This window comes from Cervus elaphus, chromosome 8, assembly GCF_910594005.1.
Source record: "Cervus elaphus chromosome 8, mCerEla1.1, whole genome shotgun sequence".
Classification (NCBI taxonomy): domain Eukaryota; kingdom Metazoa; phylum Chordata; class Mammalia; order Artiodactyla; family Cervidae; genus Cervus; species Cervus elaphus.
The window spans coordinates 31,503,161-31,522,863 of NC_057822.1; the positions used below are offsets into that span (position 1 = coordinate 31,503,161).

General features: G+C 39.4%; 1 protein-coding gene across 1 annotated transcript in view; it reads left to right on the forward strand.

The window, feature by feature from the left end:
- The window catches only part of ABCA12 (ATP binding cassette subfamily A member 12), a 189,194-nt gene that overhangs the window by 17,367 nt on the left and 152,124 nt on the right, over positions 1–19,703 (forward strand). The gene's annotated exons all lie outside the window — the stretch shown is intronic.

Below are 19,703 nucleotides of genomic sequence, written 5' to 3' on the forward strand. Positions count from 1 at the left end.
AATCATACACAATATGATAATTCAAAAGAAAATATTGATTCAGTTAGTGTGAAACATTTAAACTCTTGGTGCTAGAATAAATAATTCCTTACATTTGAATTGCACCTAATCATTTCTAAAGGACTTTTGCACAAATCGTTATGTAGAGTTATTGATGAGATTTCATTAGGTTGTTTATAAGAAACATTATAATTTTATTTTCTTCATATTGTTCATATATTAGTTCTTTATAACACATTCATTCCATTGCATACTGTAGGAAGGGCTTCCCTGGTGGCTCAGATGGTAAAGAATCCACCTGCAATGTGGGAAATCTGGTTTGATCCTTGGATTAGGAAGATCCCATGGAAGAGGGCATGGCAGCCTGGAGAATCCCCATGGACAGAGGAGCCTGGCAGGCTATAGTCCATGGGGTTGCAAAGAGTCAGACACGACTTAGCGACTAAGCACAGCACAGTAGGATTTAGTGGAAAAGGAAATGACAACTCACTCCAGTACGCTTGCCTGGAAAATCCCGTGGACAGAGGAGCCTACAGACCATGGGATCACAAGAGTCAGACACGACTTAGCGACTAAACCACCACCACCAATAGGATTTAGAGATTCATGGGGGAAAATCATGAAGAGTTCTTATTGTCCCACTAAATTATGAAGAAAAACTTGAAAAAAAAAGAACTGTGACAAGTGCTTCATAGATCAAATAAAAGGCTCTGTAAAACACACAGTCCAAAAGGAAATGAATAACCATTTTTAACTGTGAACCTGTTATCATACTCTAATGATAATTGGTTTTGAGGTGATTGTTTGTGGGGAGGAGGGAACAAAATTATAGAAAAATTGAAACATTAAAAGTATTTTGATTGGTCTCTCAGACCTTATAAGGCTAAGTCTAGAAAATTGTCAATTGGTTTGTTATTAGAACTGAATGGGACCCTCTCAATTTACAGATGAGAACACTGGGACCCAAGGATATTTTAATTTTCTAAAATTCAGTCATGTGCAATAAGAGAGAAAGACATTAAAAACTACTTTTACTAAATCATTTTCCATGAGATTTGTGTGGTATTCTATCCTCTTATACATAGATTCAAATGTAAAGTATGTCCAAGATTTCAGCTCACCCTATAATCAATAGAGTATAAAGTGTCATTTTATCATTGGAGGTACTATTCTGTAGAGTAGTGTAGAGAATCTAAAACTGGTATAGATAAAAAGTAAAAAAATAAAACTGGTATAGATACAGTTACGTTTTTCCCTCCCTTGTGATAGAGAGGGAATAACTTCAAAATGACAGTTTGGATTTAGGTTTTTTAATTCGGTTTTTTAAAAATTGTTGTTTTTCTTTGTTTCTTACATCTACTATACCAAAAGATAAAATGAGCTAGTAATAATCATGATAAATACTTCCTGATCTTCTACTGTGTAATGGCTGTGTCATTCATTTCACAGTCAAGAAAGCCAAGGCACAAAGTGATGAAGTAACTCATCCAAGATTGCACAGTTAATCAGTGGTGGTGTCAGAATCTGAACCCAGACAGTCTGGTTCCAGAATATGGTTTTAAGCTTGTGGACTGGCATTTCTTAGATCTAGTAGTCAGTACTAATTTTTTCATGTTTCAATTAGTTAGGTTTTACAAAAGTAGACTAAAAATTAGAAATTAGGGACGTAAATTCCTTCTCCATCTCTATCATGAAATATAAAAATATGGGAAAGAGGAAGATTCTGAGGTATGTATAGTTTTTAATGTGAAACGCTGCCTCTGTTTGACAAATTCTGCATGAATCATTGCAGTTCTGGTATCACAGAAATCAGCTCCTGCGTAGCAAATTAAAGATCCTCTTCAGGCCACAGTGACTTCTTCAGTACTAGTTGGGCAATAGAGAAGTGAGGATGAAACTCCAGACTACACCCCAGTTGAAACTCAGCTATGGTGAAATGGGAGTTGTCATCCCGTGGGCACCGTCTGCTCCCAGATTAGCCAGGGAGGTATGTAGGACTGATAAATCATTCAGAATAAATATCATCAACTGAAACGACTCCCTCCATAGTCTCTCTGACTGAGGGCTCTGAAGAAGACTGGGTTTCTGGTGAATAAGGGAGCTGCTGCAGTCCCTGCCGTGGTGATCGCCAGGCAGGGGCAAAATGCGTACTTTCAGCATCATCTGCCTTCACTTACTCCCTTTTGTGTTGCCACCAACAGCTTAGGTAACTTGCCCCCGCAAATAATAAGTTCCAAGTAAAGAAAACTTCCCATAGGCTGGCAGGAGTCCCAGATGCTTCTTGTTCACATGGAGAAGATATGGGCTAAGGCGCCAAGTTTGAAATAGCTCCAGCCTCTTGTAATCACTACAGGCAGTGGCTTGTCAAGAGGCAAACATTAAAGCCAAAGTGTTATGCTTAGGGAGCAAAAGCAAACAAAATCAAGCCAAACTCCCAAATTACATTTAGGCTAAGTCAAGCTATAATGTGCAGTGAGTTACTTCTGTCTCCCTTTAATACATACATCCTCATGAAAGGGCAGGCAAACAGTTCATCATCAGTGAGGAGCCTACTGCTTTTCAAGAGTAGTAAGACCCTGCCATAGTGAGATAAGTGGTCTCCAGAAAAAATGTAGTCTTGCCAACAAGAAGTCACATTTTTATGAAGTTAATGAAAAGCATTATTTTTCTAGTGGAAATATCACTAAAAGCATAATGGAAATTCCACAAATATGATCATGAGATGAATGAAACACCCACTGTCTCAAGACTGTCACTTTCGAATATCCCTGCCCCCTCAGAAGAGAAGAAGCCCAACACATCCCACATCTGGAAACAGGGATTGTTGGAAGGCAAGGGAAAGTGCCAACTGGAATGATATCCAAACTTGTGTTATCAGAGGGTGATATTGATTCCACCTATCCCAATGTGACTTAGTAGCTTTGGGTAAATGCAAGGTTATCATTCCTAGCATGTCTTTTGGCTTCCAAAGCATACCTTTTGCCTTCATGAATGTGATAAAAATAATAATTAAACTTTTATTGACAACTTGACCATCAGCAGGTACCTTGCTAAGTTCTTTGCATATATTTCCTGAATTAATGCTTACATCTTCTCCTTGAATATGACTATTCCTATTTTAAAGATAACGAAGGCATTGAAATGTTAAGTAATTTACTAATGTTCACATAGTTACTATGTGCCCAAGCCTTGATTTTAACCACAGTTCCCTCCCCTCTCCCAACCCACACAGTGGGTTTTTCCAGGTTACAAAGGCCAACAATGGCAACCCTAAAGTTTGACTCATTCGAGTTTACAACCTCTCCATTTTCTTCTTCATACCACCTGTTAGTACTATCAGAGATAGAACAAGGTTGTAAAAGTGAACTCAATTTGGCAGTGGCTCTAGGAAAAACATGTAAGAAGAAAGACTGGAATTATTGATTAATTGGCAGTTTGTGGGATCCATGGGTGTTGTTATACCTTTGGGATCTGAATTGTTAAGAGGAAAGAGCTTATGAGGGCTCTCACTGATGAAGGCTGTGACGGTCCAAGAAATGAGGCTTTTATCTGGCCCTGTTCTTGCTGCTGACTTTTTGTGTGGCGTGTTTTTATGGAAATAAAGACAAGTGCATGAGGACAGAATTCTGGGGTGTATCACGCTCCCCATAACACTCATGATTTAATAGTAATAGTTGAGGGACCTACAGTAAACAATACGCTTTTCTGTGTTGATTGGCTGAAATTAATGTAGGCTTTGTTCTGGGAAGCTCAGAGCTCGTCATCGCTCACCTTCTGCTGAGGCTTGCCCCATCCAGTTTCTCCATCTCAGGTGTGCCAGCCACACTAGGCCGTCTCTCAGGTTAGAACCGTCTGAGTCATCCTGACTCCTCGCTTTACCTCACCTCCCCAAACCACTATCCTTCAGTTCGGAACCCATCTTGTGAAATGCATCCTGGATGTTATCCCTTCCCTTCCATCCTTCCTGCCACCCTTTGGTTCAAGATCTCCTTGCGTCATGCCTGGATTTCTTCAAAAGGTTTTGTTTTGTTTTGTTTTGTTTGGAGGGGTGCATCTCTGGAAGCACTGCCTCTAACACTTCCCACATTTTGTCATCAGATATATCCCTAAAATATTCTTCAGATCAATCAAGTTTCAACTCTTCTTTGTCTCACTTTCAAGACCTTCATAATTAGGATTCATCCAGCTTTCTGTTTTTTCTGTTGGGCAGTATGTTGCATGTGTCTAAAGAAACCATGTCTGAAAGTCTTCCGCATATCCCATGTTCATAGCTCCTCCTCCTCATCTATTAAACAACAAGCTCCCATCTATGGCCTACTCTTTCACCTTCCTGACCATTCAGACTACAGCTATTTCTCCTTTATGTCTTTCTTGTGAATGTATTAGCTAGTAGTGGTTTTTGAATGCCTTCTGCTTAATCTTGACTCATTGGACAGATAGTATGTGTATAGCAGAAATCATATAACTTCAAATTCTTCTCAGATACAGCATAGTTCCCAACATAGCGAACAAAATAGGAGTGCAATATATTGGTCAGAATTTGATAGTTTGAAAAATTGGTATGGATGCTTGGATTACAAAACTCACCCAGAGATGGATAATAATAAAAAAATTATCAGTGTAAATCAAGTGGGTGAAGGACAAGAAGCTAACTTGTTTAAGGTTTGATTTTTACTTCTCTGATCCAAATAAATATGACTGTGCTATCAAAAATGTCTATATGGTTATATTAGGAAAAGAAAATAGATATAAAGCTCTGTCACTCCTCCCCAGGTAGATTCACCTGGGAATTTCCCTCACAAATTAATAAGTCCTTGTGAATGCACACAAGAGATTTTTGTGTGGGAGGGATTTACAGTCTGCTTCTTGCTTAAGTTCCATAAAATGTTGGAACAGTTTTTGAATTTCAAAGCCAGAGTCCTGTCATTTACTTCTTCCATCTGTAAATCAGTAGTTAACTTTTTTGGGAAACATTACTGACCCTTTAGATGGTAACATGGAGATAAATTCTGGAAATTCATAGACACGGAGTCTGGGGTTAGACGGTGACTGTGCTGCTTCTGGTTTTCGGGCAGATGGTATGGAGCAGAAGGAAGGGGGACGTGAACAGGGCCGGCCACAGCTCCTGCTGGCAGTGGCCCATCGCTCTGACTTGGAATTCTGCCAGTCTCTCACACAATCCTGATGCACACCCTAATGCTACATAACATGACAAAAGGATTTCTCAACTAATCCCCTCTTAGGCTCGGTACCCTGAGTTGCACCAGAGAACTGGAAATACCTTCAAGTACAATAACAATTTAACAAGTAGAAAGATAAAGAGTAAAGAATAGCTGTTGATTGCACAGTGGAGGAGGTGAGGAGGAGGAGGAGATTTTTTCTGGTCATTTCACATCACCCCTACTTTTGATGATTCACCTGACAAGCTTCCCAGAGTTACTGCCTCACTGAAAAGTGGCTCTGTGAGCCACCTGTCTTCTTTTTCACTCCTTTTCCCTTTTCTTCCCTTTTCTTCTAGGCCGGAGGAATTCCTATTATGATCACATAGGGACCTCTAATATCCAAGCCTGTATGATAAATACAAATAAATAAATGATTTCTTACAAAATTCTTACAAGTATAGTAATGTGACTACTATCAGTCGGTGTTTCCATTATACCCTTGAAACTCAGAACCTGATTTAACGAAGTGATTTCAGCCAATTGTTTGCACCTGTCAGAAGGTATCAAGCCCCCACACAGGCTCACAGGTGAGGGTCTGGCTTCATGGTTGGCTGGCTGTGTGTTTTCCTGAGTGACTGCTTTATTAAACCTTCCTTTAAGCATCACCCAGGAAACCTGGCTTACCAAACCTTATTCATTTTTATACCACTCTCACTATTCAAAATTTTCTCATTCTCTTTGATTAGGTCATATTATGTCCTTTGCTTAGATAAATAAACCAGTGTATTTTTAGAGTGAAAGTATCTCTCATTGAAGAAATGTCACAGCATACAATATTGGCTTGTCTCAGGTCAGTTAGAATTTTGTTGCAGGTTAGAATTAGAGTGACTATTAGTATTTTCACATTTAAAACATAAAATCTTTATTTCAATTATATATTTACATATCTATGCTTATATATAAAATCATGACTATTGTGAGAGGCAATGTAGGGGCTTAGAGCACAGACTAGAGATCCAGACTGCCTGGGTTCAAACACAGTTCAGTTAAGTTCAGTCACTCAGCTGTGTCCAACTCTTTGCGACCCTATGAACCGCAGCACACCAGGCCTCCCTGTCCATCACCAACTCCCGGAGTCCACCCAAACTCATGTCTTTTGAGTGGGTGATGCCATCTAACCATCTCATCCTCTGTCATCCCCTTCTCCTCCTGCCTTCAATCTTTCCCAACATCAGGGTCTTTTCAAATGAGTCAGTTCGTCTCATCAGTTCAGTTGGTCAGTCATGTCTGACTCTCTGCGACGCCATGAACCGCAGCACTCCAGGCCTCCCTGTCCATCACCAACTCCCGGAGTCTACCCAAACCCATGTCCATTGAGACAGTGATGCCCTCCAAGCATCTCATCCTCTGCTGTCCCCTCCTCCTCATGCCCTCAACCTTCCCCAGCATCAGGGTCTTTTCAAATGAGTCAGCTTTTTGCATCAGGTGGCAAAAGCATTGGAGTTTCAGCTTCAATATCAGTCCTTCCAATGAACACCCAGGACTGATCTCCTTTAGGACTGACTGGTTGGATCTCCTTGCAGTCCAAGGGACTCTCAAGAGTCTTCTCCAATACCACAGTTCAAAAGCATCAATTCTTCAGCACTCAGCTTTCTTTATAGTTCAACTCTCACATCCATACATGACCACTGGAAAAACCATAGCCTTGACTAGACAGACCTTTGTTGGCAAAGTAATGTCTCTGCTTTTTAATATGCTGTCTAGCTTGGTCATAACTTTCCTTCCAAGGAGTAAGCGTCTTTTAATTTCATGGTTGCAGTCACCATCTGCAGTGATTTTGGAGCCCCCCAAAATAAAGTCAGCCACTGTTTCCACTGTTTCCCCATCTATTTGCTCTGAAGTGGTGGGACCAAATGCCATGGTCTTAGTTTTCTGAATGTTGAGCTTTAAGCCAGCTTTTTCACTCTCCTCTTTCACTTTCATCAAGAGGCTTTTTAGTTCCTCTTCACTTTCTGCCATAAGGGTGGTGTCATCTGCATATCTGAAGTTATTGATATTTCTCCCGGCAATCTTGATTCCAGCTTGTGCTTCCTCCAGCCTAGCGTTTCTCATGATGTACTTTGCATATAGGTTAAATAAATTTAAATATGGATTCAAACACAAGCTTTGGGTAAATCTCTTGGATACTTGGAGCCTCATTTTCCATATCTGTATATTGAAGTTAATGCACAGAGTTGTTGTGAGAATTAAATGAATTAATACTTGTTAAATACTTAGAAAAGTTCCTGGGACATAATAAGAGCTACATTAGTGTTGGATGTTATTTTTATATTATTTATGATATAAAATATTGTTTATATTTTTAATATATAGAGAGAGTATAATATCAATAATTGAGCATCATTGATACAACCTAGTCTCTTATTATTTGACTGATAAAGAAACTGGCTCAGAAAATTTAAGAGCTAATTAAAGTTTCACATTTATCTTATTATTGTCACATATTTAAAACATATGTCTTATGTCTGTGCTGATCCAGAACATCATGAGGACTCAGAGCAAAAAGTCTACATCAGACTATACATCAGGAACTATAATCGATAAATATAAATGCAATAAATTCCACAGTGGAGGTAGGACCAAGACCAGAAGCAGCAGAGAAGATGGGGTCCAGAAAATTTTACCTGGAATCAGGCCTGGGGCTACAAGGAGGCATATCCAAGGCAAAATTTGAGAGATTAACAAAAACTCAGTAATCAAATTCAGTCATATTTTATATTCTAAAATATCAATTAATTTTAAAATTCTGCATACAAAAACCAAAGTTTTAAGTAAAATCAAGATCAACATTACTGCTTTTTCTTTTGCCTTAGGCTCCAGTGTGGCTCATATGGCACTGCCTGGAGTATCAGGAAAGACTTCACAAGAAGATCCAATGTTTTAGCATGGCTCTTGAGTAATGAGTAGGAGTTTGTCAGCTGGACAGTGTCTTTGCATTCCTAACAGACAGTGGTCAACATGAGTGAGGGCACAAGACATGAAAGAGTTAGATGTGCCAGGAATTTGGAGTTTGCTTTTTCTGAAAAAAGAGAATGTTTATTGCGAGCATTGGGAGATGAGGCTTTTTGGTCAATATTAAAAATATTGGACTTTATTTTGAAGAGGCTGAACTTTTTAGTAGATTGCTTTTAAGTATATTTTTTTCTGACCATAGAAATACACACTTAACTATTTAAAAGTTTAGTAACTTAAGTATTAATGTCTCAGAAAGAAGTCCCATATAAGCTTTCCTTCTAAAGATAACCATTGTTAACATTTCAGTATACTTTTTCTCATACTTTTTTCTATGCATGTAACACAAAAACGTACACACAAGTAAAATCTGAACATTGGGATCAGAGAACATTTTAGAAAAAGCTCCTGCAGCAGAATCAAAGATGGTTTAGTAGAAACTTGTAAGTGGTCTGAGCACAGAATTCTGGTTTTAAAACTTGTACTTCACTTTTCATTTTCATGATCTCTTGATTGCCCTGGAAATGGTAAATTTTTAAACACCCCCTCCTTCAATTCCTCACTTTCTTCCCAGATTTTCAAATCCAGATTTCTTTAGACAGTTCATGGGATCGAAAAGAGTTGGACATGACTGAGGAAGTAAACCACCACCGCCGCTCTTTATAATATGGAGGTTTTCCATGCACGACTAGCTATAATCCTTTAATTTCATACTGCCCAGATGAGACTAACACAATTTAGGGCAACTCTGGGAAGTGAAATTGTAGCTAAAGAGACAATGGTATAAGAATCACAATACTGACAGTATTTTTTCTCCTTATCTTTTTTCCACATTCATGATTTACAAACTGATACCCTTAACCACTCTACCTTAATCAAAATCATCTAAATACACTTGATGAAAGATGTAGATTTCAGGGGTTTGACTCTAGGCTTTCTGAATTGTCACCTGGTGATGGAGATGGAGAAGGTGGGAGAGATGATGAGGTGATGAGGTGCTGAATGTGGTGACTGGGAGCGGTGCTGAGGACCTGACAGTTTAAAGAACTCCTTAGATGATTCTTTTGCAATCCAATGTTTGAGAGCTATTTTTTCCTTTCTTTTTAATTATATTTTCTTATTTTAAGTCAGTTACATGAATTTAATTGTTTGTGTAATCTTAAAGAAGAATTTGCTTTCACCCTCAGTTATCTTGTCACCATTCCCAGCATTTTCTGCCTCATTTTAGCACTGAATCTGTTGCTGCAATCCTAAAGATGTCCACAGGTTTACCATTTTTCACGTCTCATGTTGAAGACAGCATTTTCAGGACAGTTAAGGAGAAGGCCTCATCTCAGAGAGTACTGTCTGACTGGTGACTAAGGAAGGAAGTACTAATAATTTCCTGAAGTTTTCTGCACAGGTGTTTCTCCAAGATGATTTCATGGTTAAGTTACATACCCTGGGGAATCCAGTTTCACTTAAACAAGTGCTTCACACTCTAACACTGCATCACTGTGCTGCTAGTTTCATAGATATTAGGAGAATGAGAAAACTGTCCAAAAAATTGTTTCATTGTTTTAGAATTACTGCCTTCTGTGGAGATGATACAAAAATGCTTCTGGAGATTCATATTCTACATGGCATGCCCACATCTGTAACAAACAGGTTGTTGTTGTTCAGTCACCAGTCATGTCCAATTCTTTACAACTCTATGGACTGTAGCAAGCCAGGCTTCCCTGTCCCTCACTATCTCCCAAAGTTTACCCAAGTTCATGTTCATTGAGTTGGTGATGCCATCCAACCATCTCATCCTTTGTTGTCCTCTTCTTCTGCCCTCAATCTTTCCCAGCATCAGGGTCTTTTCTAATGAACCAGCTGTTCACATCAGGTGGCCAAAGTATTGGAGTTTCAGCATCAGTCCTTCCAATGAGTATTCAGGGTTGATTTCCTTTAAGACTGACTGATTTGGCCAAAGCAGAGTGTGCTAAAAAGTAGAGGAGATCAAGTTGGGAGTCATTCTATCATGTAATGTTTGTGGTTTGTTTTTTTCTTTTAACATTCAAATTTTCCTGGTCCACACCCAACTCTTTTTTTTAACATAACTTTTTATTTTGTATTGAGTAAAGCCAGTTAATAATACTATGATAGTTTCAGAGGAACAGCAAAGGGACTTGGCCATACATATGCATGTTCAGTCATTTATTCCCATTCAACTCTTTGAGACCCCATGGACTGTAGCCTGCCAGGCTCCTCTGTCCATGGGATTATCCAGGCAACAATACTGGAGTGCGTTGCCATTTCCTACTCCTGGTTCTTTTTGAACCAGGGATAGAACCTGCGTCTCCTGCATCTCTTGCACTGACAGGCAGATTCTTTTATCACTATACCACCTGGGAAGCCCAGCCATATATATACATGTATCCATTCTTCTCCAAACTCCCCTCCCATCCAGCCTGCGACATAACATTGAGCGGAGTTCCATGTGCTATGCAGTAGTTCTTGTTGATTATCCAACAATCATGTACAGTTTTTAATACTAGACTTAGGAGTTTGGATCTTCTTCTGTAGTACTAGAAGCCTCGTGAAAGTGAAAATCACTCAGTAGTGTCCAACTCTTTATGACCCCACGGACTATACAGTCTGTGGAATGAATTCTACAGGCCAGAATCCTGGAGTGGGTAGCCTTTTCCTTCTCCAGGGGATCTTCCCAACCCAGGGATAGAACCCAGGTCTCCTGTATTGCAGGGGGATTCTTTACCAGCTGAGCCATAAGGGAACCTCAAGAATACTGGAGTGGGTAGCCTATCCCTTCTCCAGCAGATCTTCCCGACCCAGGAATCGAACAGGGGTCTCCTGCGTTGCAGGCGGATTCTTTACCAACTGAGATATCAGGAAATTGTGAGGAGGTATTTAATTTTTCTTTTTCCAATACAAAAGGTTCAACTAAGGGAAGTTTGAAAGATTTTCTGCTATAATTGTTTATCTTCATCCAGGTGTTTCTATCACAGGTATTAGTTATCTATAACAAATTACCTCCCAAAACTTAGTGGCAACAGCAGTAAATATTTTTTTACTTTATTTATTGGCTGTGTGGAGTCTTTGTTGCTGCGCACAGGCTTTCTCTAGTTGCGGCAAGCAGAGGCTACTCCCTCGTTGTGGTGCCAGGGCTAAGGGCTTCTCGTTGTAGTGGCTTCTCCTGTTGCAGAGCATGCGCTCTAGGGCATGGGGACTTCAGTAGTTGCGGCTCACAGACTCCAGAGCGTGGCTCAGTAGTTTGATGCACGGGCTCAGTTGCCTCATAGCATGGGAAATCTTCCCAGACAAGGGATTCAAAAACCCATTTCTCCTATACTGCAAGGTGGATTCTTTACCACTGAACCACCGGGGAAATCCAACAGCTAACATTTATTATCTTCCAGTTCCTATGGGTCAGAAATTTGGTTACTACTTAACTGTGCAGTTTTAGCTTTGAGTCTGTCATGAGATTGCAGTTAAAATTTGGCTAGGGTTGCCTTCACATGATACCTTGACTAGGGCTGGAATGTCTGTTTTCCAGGTAGATTGCTTACCTGACTAACGGGTTGGTACCAACTATTGATGAGGAGCCTCAGCTTCTGTCTGTAAGTTGTTTCAGTGTCCTCTTGACATGGCAGCTGCTCCGCCAGACCAAGCAATGCAAGAGACAGTCAAGTGAAAGCTGTCCTTTTTGTCACCTACCCTGGGAAGCCTCAGAGCACATTATCTACCATGTTCTATTCATTAGAAACAAGTCACTAAGTCCGACACATATTCAGGGGCAAAGGAATTAGGTTCTGCCTTTTGGAGGAAAGAGTGTCAAATAGTCTGTGAACACATTTAAAAACCATCACATGGAAGAGCAAGAGGCAGTGGTACAATAATAACATGCACTAGACATGCTTGAAATATCCAGCCCCATCATGCAGAGTCCTCATCTGCTCGAGGCCATACTGCATTCCTTGCACCTGGCACAGATGTCCACACATGGAAGCTTCTTTAAATATTTTTTGAACTGTTGCTGTTTTGTAGATGAAGATATTCATTTCAGACGTTTCAGTGACAGATCTCACTAAGTAAGTGTTGAAGCCAAGATGTTCTTCGATCTTACTGCCCAATTTCTCTTTCTACTCACCTTGCTATCTGTTAGACAGAATCACTCATCTCTATTAGAAACACTCACTTTGCTCTCGGTGTAGCTAACAGAATCACTCTCTGGAATATTGCAGGGCATTTAGTAGTTACCCAACAAATATTTGTTGAACGAATGAACAAATCTGGTACAATAATACATGAAGACTTGAGATATGAAGAAATCCATTCAGATTTATTTACAAGTCAAAGGAAGACTGGAGAGTACAGGCCAAAATGTTTGTTTCTTGTGCAGGTTATTATTTTATCATATTTGTTGAAAGGACATCTTGTATAAAGGGTAGAAGTTATTACAGATATAACAATTATAGGAGATATGGAACTCCAAGATTCTGTGTAGAATGAACTTTGTATCATTGTGCCAATATTTTGGATACAGTCTTTTAAGAGTGAAAGCAGATTAGAGCAGAGAAATAAGTGTGGTTCAACTGGAATTCCTCTTCTATGACTAGTACTATGCTTTGATATTTAACCCACAGACAAAGGGAAGCAAATGAATCCCAGAACAACACGGCATACCTAAGCCCTCATACTGTGGCAAAATTTTGCACCAAAATTGAACTCAGTCTCCATTGAAAACTTCACCCACCTCTACTGAATCCTGTTACTTTCAATTAGATATTTTTAAGATTGCATGCTTGACTTCCCTGGTGGCTAACTGGTAAAGAATCCATCTGCCAATGCAGGAGACAAGAGTTTGATTCCTTACCAGGAAGATCCCCTGGAGAAAGAAATGGCAACCCACTCCAGTGTTCTTGTCTGGAAACCCCATGGACAGAGGAACCTGGCGGGCTGCAGTCCTTGGGGTCACAAAAAGTCAGACATGATTTAGCAATCAAAAAAAACAAAAACAAAAACAAGACTGCATGCTAAGCAGAGCTCTGGAAACCAGGGGGAAAAACCCACAGAGCTTTGTTACATGGATTACATTCCTCTCAGCAACATGCCAAGGGCTGAAACTTAAGGTCTTTATTTTGGTGAATTATCTTTAGTTTTTTTTTGTGGGAATTTAGCACTAAATATATAATCTGGAGAGTAAACGATAGGGACCAGTGAATTTCCTAGGCTGGCTCAGTTTTGGGGTTATTATAAATTCTGTGTTAACATTAGGTAATGTAGCCAGACCTCCAGAACAATAGGCCGTCAGTTTTTCTGCAATGTTAATATAAAAAGTATCAGTTTTAAACTCAAATAAAACCTAAAGCAAATGAGCAAGAGTGGGATTAGCTTAATCTCAAACATTAGGAAGGTTACTTAATGTATTAGAACCATGATTCTGGTGCCTACTTTTGTTACTTAGATTTTAGAAATTGAGCTGTGTACAACTCCTGAATATTCAACTATTCATCAAACAAACCCTCATTTATTATAACTCTATGTGGAATCTAGAGGAGAAGAACATGGGATTTTTAGATAAAAATGTCTGTCATCAAGTTGTGGGAGCTGTTTGTTGTTTAGTCACCCATACCTCTCCCTGAAACCCATAATCTATTGCATTATCAACACATAGCAGGAATGAAGAACCACAAATGCATGAGGATTTGTTAAAAAGTTCAATCTTTGGAGGCTGGAGAAGTTAGCAAAGCTTCATATTGTAAGTAGGACTTAAGTTGCATTCTGAGGAAGACTAAAAGGATAGTTGGATTTGCATGGAAAGGATCAGAAGTTTTTCAAGGGAAGGAAGAGAAGAACTAAGTTCATGGTGGTGGGGAATGCAAGATGAATGGTCTTATTTTGTTTCAGGGAAATTTCCCTGAACCTCTATACTAGGTTAGTTTTCACCCTCATTCCATTCTTTCTTTATCATTGTAATTTACTATGTGTGTTTATTTGGTGCGGGTCCTGGTCTCCCTTTCATGAGGTCTATGCCTAAGTCTGTCTTTTCCACCACATAAGAGCAAGGCTTCATACATGACAGATAATGTCCCCTCCCAATTCCATTAGATTCTACTGAGAAATGAGTTTGAATACATAATATAAGACCAACGGACCCAGAGTTCCAAATATCAGGGTGACTATATTAGGATGTCTTTAGCTAATAAGCAGTAAAGAGTGACACATGGTAATGGAAAAATGGTGCTTTGTGTATATTAACCAGATAGTGTGAGAAGACTAGATCAGGGTGAGGAAAGCTGGAGGAAGAAAAATAACCACACAGTTACCAAAATTATAAGAAGTGATGAGCACTCTTGCTTGCACAGTTGGAGAAACTGGAATGGAGAAGAATGAATAACTCTTGAAGATATTAGGAAGAACGGGTCAGTAGGATGTGGGGGGATTGAATTTGGGGGACAAAGGAAAAAAAGCAGTACCCTATCTTTCAATCTGGGAATCAGAGAATAGAACAACTATAACAGTAATCCCTTTTTAAAGTAATATTGCATTTTATAATAATTCTTGGTAAAATCCTGAGAGATTTATGACTATGATTTCTAGTTTACAAATGAGAAAATCAAAATTCCCAGAATCACCAACAGAGCCTAATGACCAAACCTATGGACCTTTGTTCAAGGTGCTCAATTCAAGTTCCAGTTTGACCTTGAGAAATCACTTAACTTCTCTATTTCTTCATCTGGAAAATGTGGATAATCATAGTATCTACCTCAGAGCATTTTGGGAGGAGTTAATATAGCACATCTAATATGATAGCATGTCAAAAGATAGTTTGTGATATTATAGAGGATGCCTATAGTCTATAGAAGTATACGTTAAATGCTCTAGAAAAGATTATCATGATTAGATGACTTTCTCAAGTTTAGACAGCTGTTAAATGGAAGAGCTTCAGACTTGAACTCAGGTTCCATGATGCATTTGTTATACATATCATGTTACTACTGGGGAAAAAATTAAGACACAGGCTAGAGCTATGAAAATATCAGTCGTTTACTACCCTCATGACACTACTTATTTATTATTGTCCATGCTGTAAGAATCATTGATCCAGCGTTTGAGACAAAAAAGAAATCAATGGTTCTTGTCTTAGTTCTGCCATTCTAAATTATCCTAAGGTCTGAGAAAGGATATAATTTGTTCATTGGTTTCTATATTTATGTACTAGATCATATATGTGAAATTGTGCCAAGAAAAGCACACTGGATAAAAATCCTCTTAATGTGAGATTTGTCCTGTAATCTTTAGCGACAACCACTATTAATGGAACTTTTCTCTTTTTGAGTCTGTACTTTAAAACTGAAGCCAATAAAGATTGCTGCATCAACTGTTTATAGTTGTGAAGCCAAGTACATTTTAATAGAACCAACATTTGAAAGAATTCTACTCCCTCCAGTAGGCCCTAGACAGCAATCACGCAGAATTAAATTGATGGAAAAATATTTTCTGAGAGCAGGAATATTTAGAGGCTTTCTGGCCTGCACACTGATCTGTAAAAGGGAGTCTTTGTTTTACTATCGTATTTTTGCTAGTATTTGTCTTGATTTTCTTAAACATAAAGATTCCTAATAGTTTTAGAGTAATAGCAGTCTCTCTTCTCCTTTTGAAATGCTCTTTTCCCATTCTTAGAAGAAAGAATATGAGTATCATGAAAAACTAAGCAATATATATATATATATATATATGGTTTATAAGGAGCTTATTTGAACATAAGTAAACCTTGAGAAAAAAACAAAAAATGTGGGCCATAGCTAAAAACAGTCCAGTCAAACCAGTGCTTGTGCTTAGTCGCTCAGTTGTGTCTGACTGTGACCTTGTGGACTGTAGCCTGTCAGGCTCCTTTGCCCATGGGATTATTTCAGGTGAGAATACTGGAGTGAGTTGCCATTTCCTCCTCCAGGGGATTTTCCTCCTCCAGGGGATTTTCCAGATCCTGGTATCAAACCTGTATTTCCTGTTTGTCTCCTGCATTGGCAGGCAGATTCTTTACCCACTGAGGCACTCAGGAAGCCCCAGTCAACCCTGAGTAGGTGTTAATTCACTTTAATTATTCCTGTCATATCTCTGGATTCCCTATGGAATGGAGGTCTGCATCTTTGAGTGTTCTAACCAAGATTTGTTGTTGCTTCTTTTAAAATTTGTCTAAACTCTCCCAACTCTTTTAGTATGTATGGCTTTTAGCAGATATTCAATAAATATTTATTGGATGGATGGATATACCAATGCTTTATGGAATGACTACATCAGCGCACCACTGAAGTTTCCTCCAAAGCACCAAATCCCCATTTGCTCATTTGAGAGCCTCTGTGTTCCATCACCAACATTGTTCAGCTTGACCAACGACAAATGCAGGAGTTAACAGGCTTCTTCCTACAACACTCGTCTTCACTCTCGTTTCCTTCTCCTTTAATGAAATAAATTTTGCCTTCTCCCATTTATTAAAATTCTACTTTTTTGTAATGACAGATATCCCCAGACTAAGCCTCTGACAGCTCCATTTCCAAATCTCCAAGTCAACTCATGATAAATGAATCTAATCCCACTCAGTTCTAGCTATTGAAATTTAATGGTTCTTGTCACGTTAGACTAACCCAGTTGCGATACCCAAAGAGAGGTAATTAGGAAATGTGGCTTAGTTAAAAGTGTTCAACAAATCTTTTACTAAGCTCCCTACCTTCTCCTTCTTTCAGACTGACCATTTCATAATGTGGGGAATGGATCTACTATCCTCCATCTCACCCAGAGTTGTAAAATGGTAACCATTTTTCCTCTTCACTCACATCCTTTACCACCAAGTGATCTCAGTTTTTTATTCCAAATGTCTCTTGAAATTTTCTTGTCTCCATTTCCACTTTCACTGCCTTGGTTTAGATCATCATCCTGTTCCTTTGCTCTAACTACGATAGCTTTTTATCTGGTTTGCATCTCCCTGTCTTAGCCCTTCAGTTTATCATTTATCCTGATGCCAATTACTTTTCTAAACGCATATCTGTACACACTGCTTCCATGCTTTGTATCCTTCTGACTCAACATTACTTTCAGGTTAATATCCAGACTGTCACATGCCACCCTAAGTCCTGTTATAATCATGCCCTGACCTAATTCTTCAGTGCCGTCTCTGGCCATGAGCCTCTCCCCATCACTCACAGCCACGTACTTCATGCTCTAACCACTTTCAGTGAACTAAAAGAAATGCTGCCATAGCATCATAAGCGGGGTCCAGAACATTCAACCATGTAAAATGCAGGAGCCTGTTTTGCAGGGATAATGAAATGACCTGGTGAGCCAACGCTTTGCATCTGAATTCAAGTTATTGCATTATCACGGGGCTTTATTGTACTTCAGATTCCTCCAGGGCTTTCTTACGTTTATGCCTTTGCATATATTATTCTTCCCCCCATCTTGTCACTCTCTCGGCTAGCTCCAAGTTGTCCTTCAAAACTCATGGCAGATGCCACTTCTCTAACCCCCTCCTGTCCACATTACCCCCCGCCAACAAATGGTATCAGGAGTCCAAATTTCATACTTTAATAGCATATGCAGTGCACGACCTCATTGTCATAGCAAGCATTAGACCAATTGTAATTGTTCAGACACAAGCTTTTCTCTTTTCTATCTTCTTGAGCCCCTCAACACACACACATACATGTGCACTTGTGTGAGCACACACACAGAAAGCCTGTATGCCCACTTAGGTTAAGAATTTTATTTTCCATATCTATATTTGCTCCTAATACCCAGCCCAGAGGCAGGCACAAAGAATAAATTTGTGGTCTAAATGGAACCTAAAGATCTGGATTTCTAGTCAACCATTTAAATAAATATTTGCTACTTTGTGCTTTCCCATCTGTTTAGAATTTCCTAAGCCAATTTGGCCTTTCATGGTTGTTGGATCTTCTTGGTAGACAACAGGAATAATTGTCTGATAGCTTGAGAGAAATGAGCTCTGTGTGTTCCCTCCCTGACAACCTTGCTGGCAGTTGGTGTATTTATAATGAAAACAAGTTTGTGGTTTGCCACCCATAAAAACATTTATTAGCAAACATGCAAAAAAGAGGCCACACGAAACTGTTCATGAAGCTCAATGCAGTCCCAGCTCTTCGTAGTTATAGGCACTCTGACAAGGACCTTGCCAGAAAGGTGCCCTGGAGACGTATGCTGCTGCTGCTGCTGCTGCTAAGTCGCATCAGTCGTGTCTGACTCTGTGCGACCCCATAGACAGCAGCCCACCAGGCTCCCCCGACCATGGGATCCTCCAGGCAAGAGTACTGGAGTGGGTTGCCATTGCCTTCTCCGGGAGACATATGCAGCACTCATTTAGCAGCAGTGGGCATTTTCCCCAGAATCTTCTGGTTGGTTTTGGGGCACAGGGCTGAGTGGAAATGCCAGCCTACTACTGTCTGGTGGTTTTTACACCCTGTTCGTGTAAATTTGGAAGTGCATTTGCACTGTTTCTAGCCAAGCCACATCAACTTAGACAGCAATCATTACACTGATGAAAATGTACTTCTGATGTCCCTTATGCTACCTGACACATTCTAGGACTGACTGAAGTTAAGGCCAGAGGAGCACTGCCTTTGCAAAATGCCACCTTGGCTCAGGTCCTCCTGAAGTTTTTCATTTAGATTTAAATATCCAAGGGCTGTGTATTCCTCATTTGGGAACTTCAAAAGTTAACTAAGAGCCTCTGGATTTTAGGTTTGAATTAACTTCAAAAGTTAAAGATAGATGCTAGGTTAAAATTAATGAACACACAACATACTGTATCCTGATGTTTTAAAATATAGGCTATTATATATATATCCATTAACTTTTTGGTCCTTTGATCAGACCCAATGGTTTTTGCCAGCCTTCTCCTAAAAATGGTGGACATAAGTGCACCAGCGCGGGTGCGCTGCTGACAGCGCTGGATTCCGATGGAAGGATAGGTTCGCTGCACAAATGCTCTCCTTTCACAGCTTAAATCTTCCCCATTCCTTACTCTCTCCCTGTTTTACTGTCACTTGTCTTGTCTTTAATCCTGGTGTCCTGATTCTTCTGCCACCATTATTATCTTTTATGTTTTATATTAATATTAAAATTACATAATTTTTTTTTTCACTTACACGTGAGGTCTGTCAGTTACATATTTCTTGATTCTCCAAGTGCCTATGTGCTTGAATTTTCTTGTGGAAGCAGAATGACGCTTTGTTAGACATTTCTGCCCTTCCTCCTCCCTTCTATTTTCACCCCTCCTAGTAACCATGCCCAGCAGGCACTCTAACAAGTGCTAAACCATCTATAGAATGAATAGTTATAGAAGGGAGAAACAGAAGGGAGAAACTTATGCTTGTGGGTATAATATTAAAAGGAAGAAGACAGAATTGCTCCTTATAAAAGCAAATTAGCTTAGGCCAGGTTTTGCTGAAGTAAATCCCATTATAAAAAATATTTATGTATGAGGAATTAAAATTTATTGTGCCCAGGACTATGGATGAGCTGTTACATACA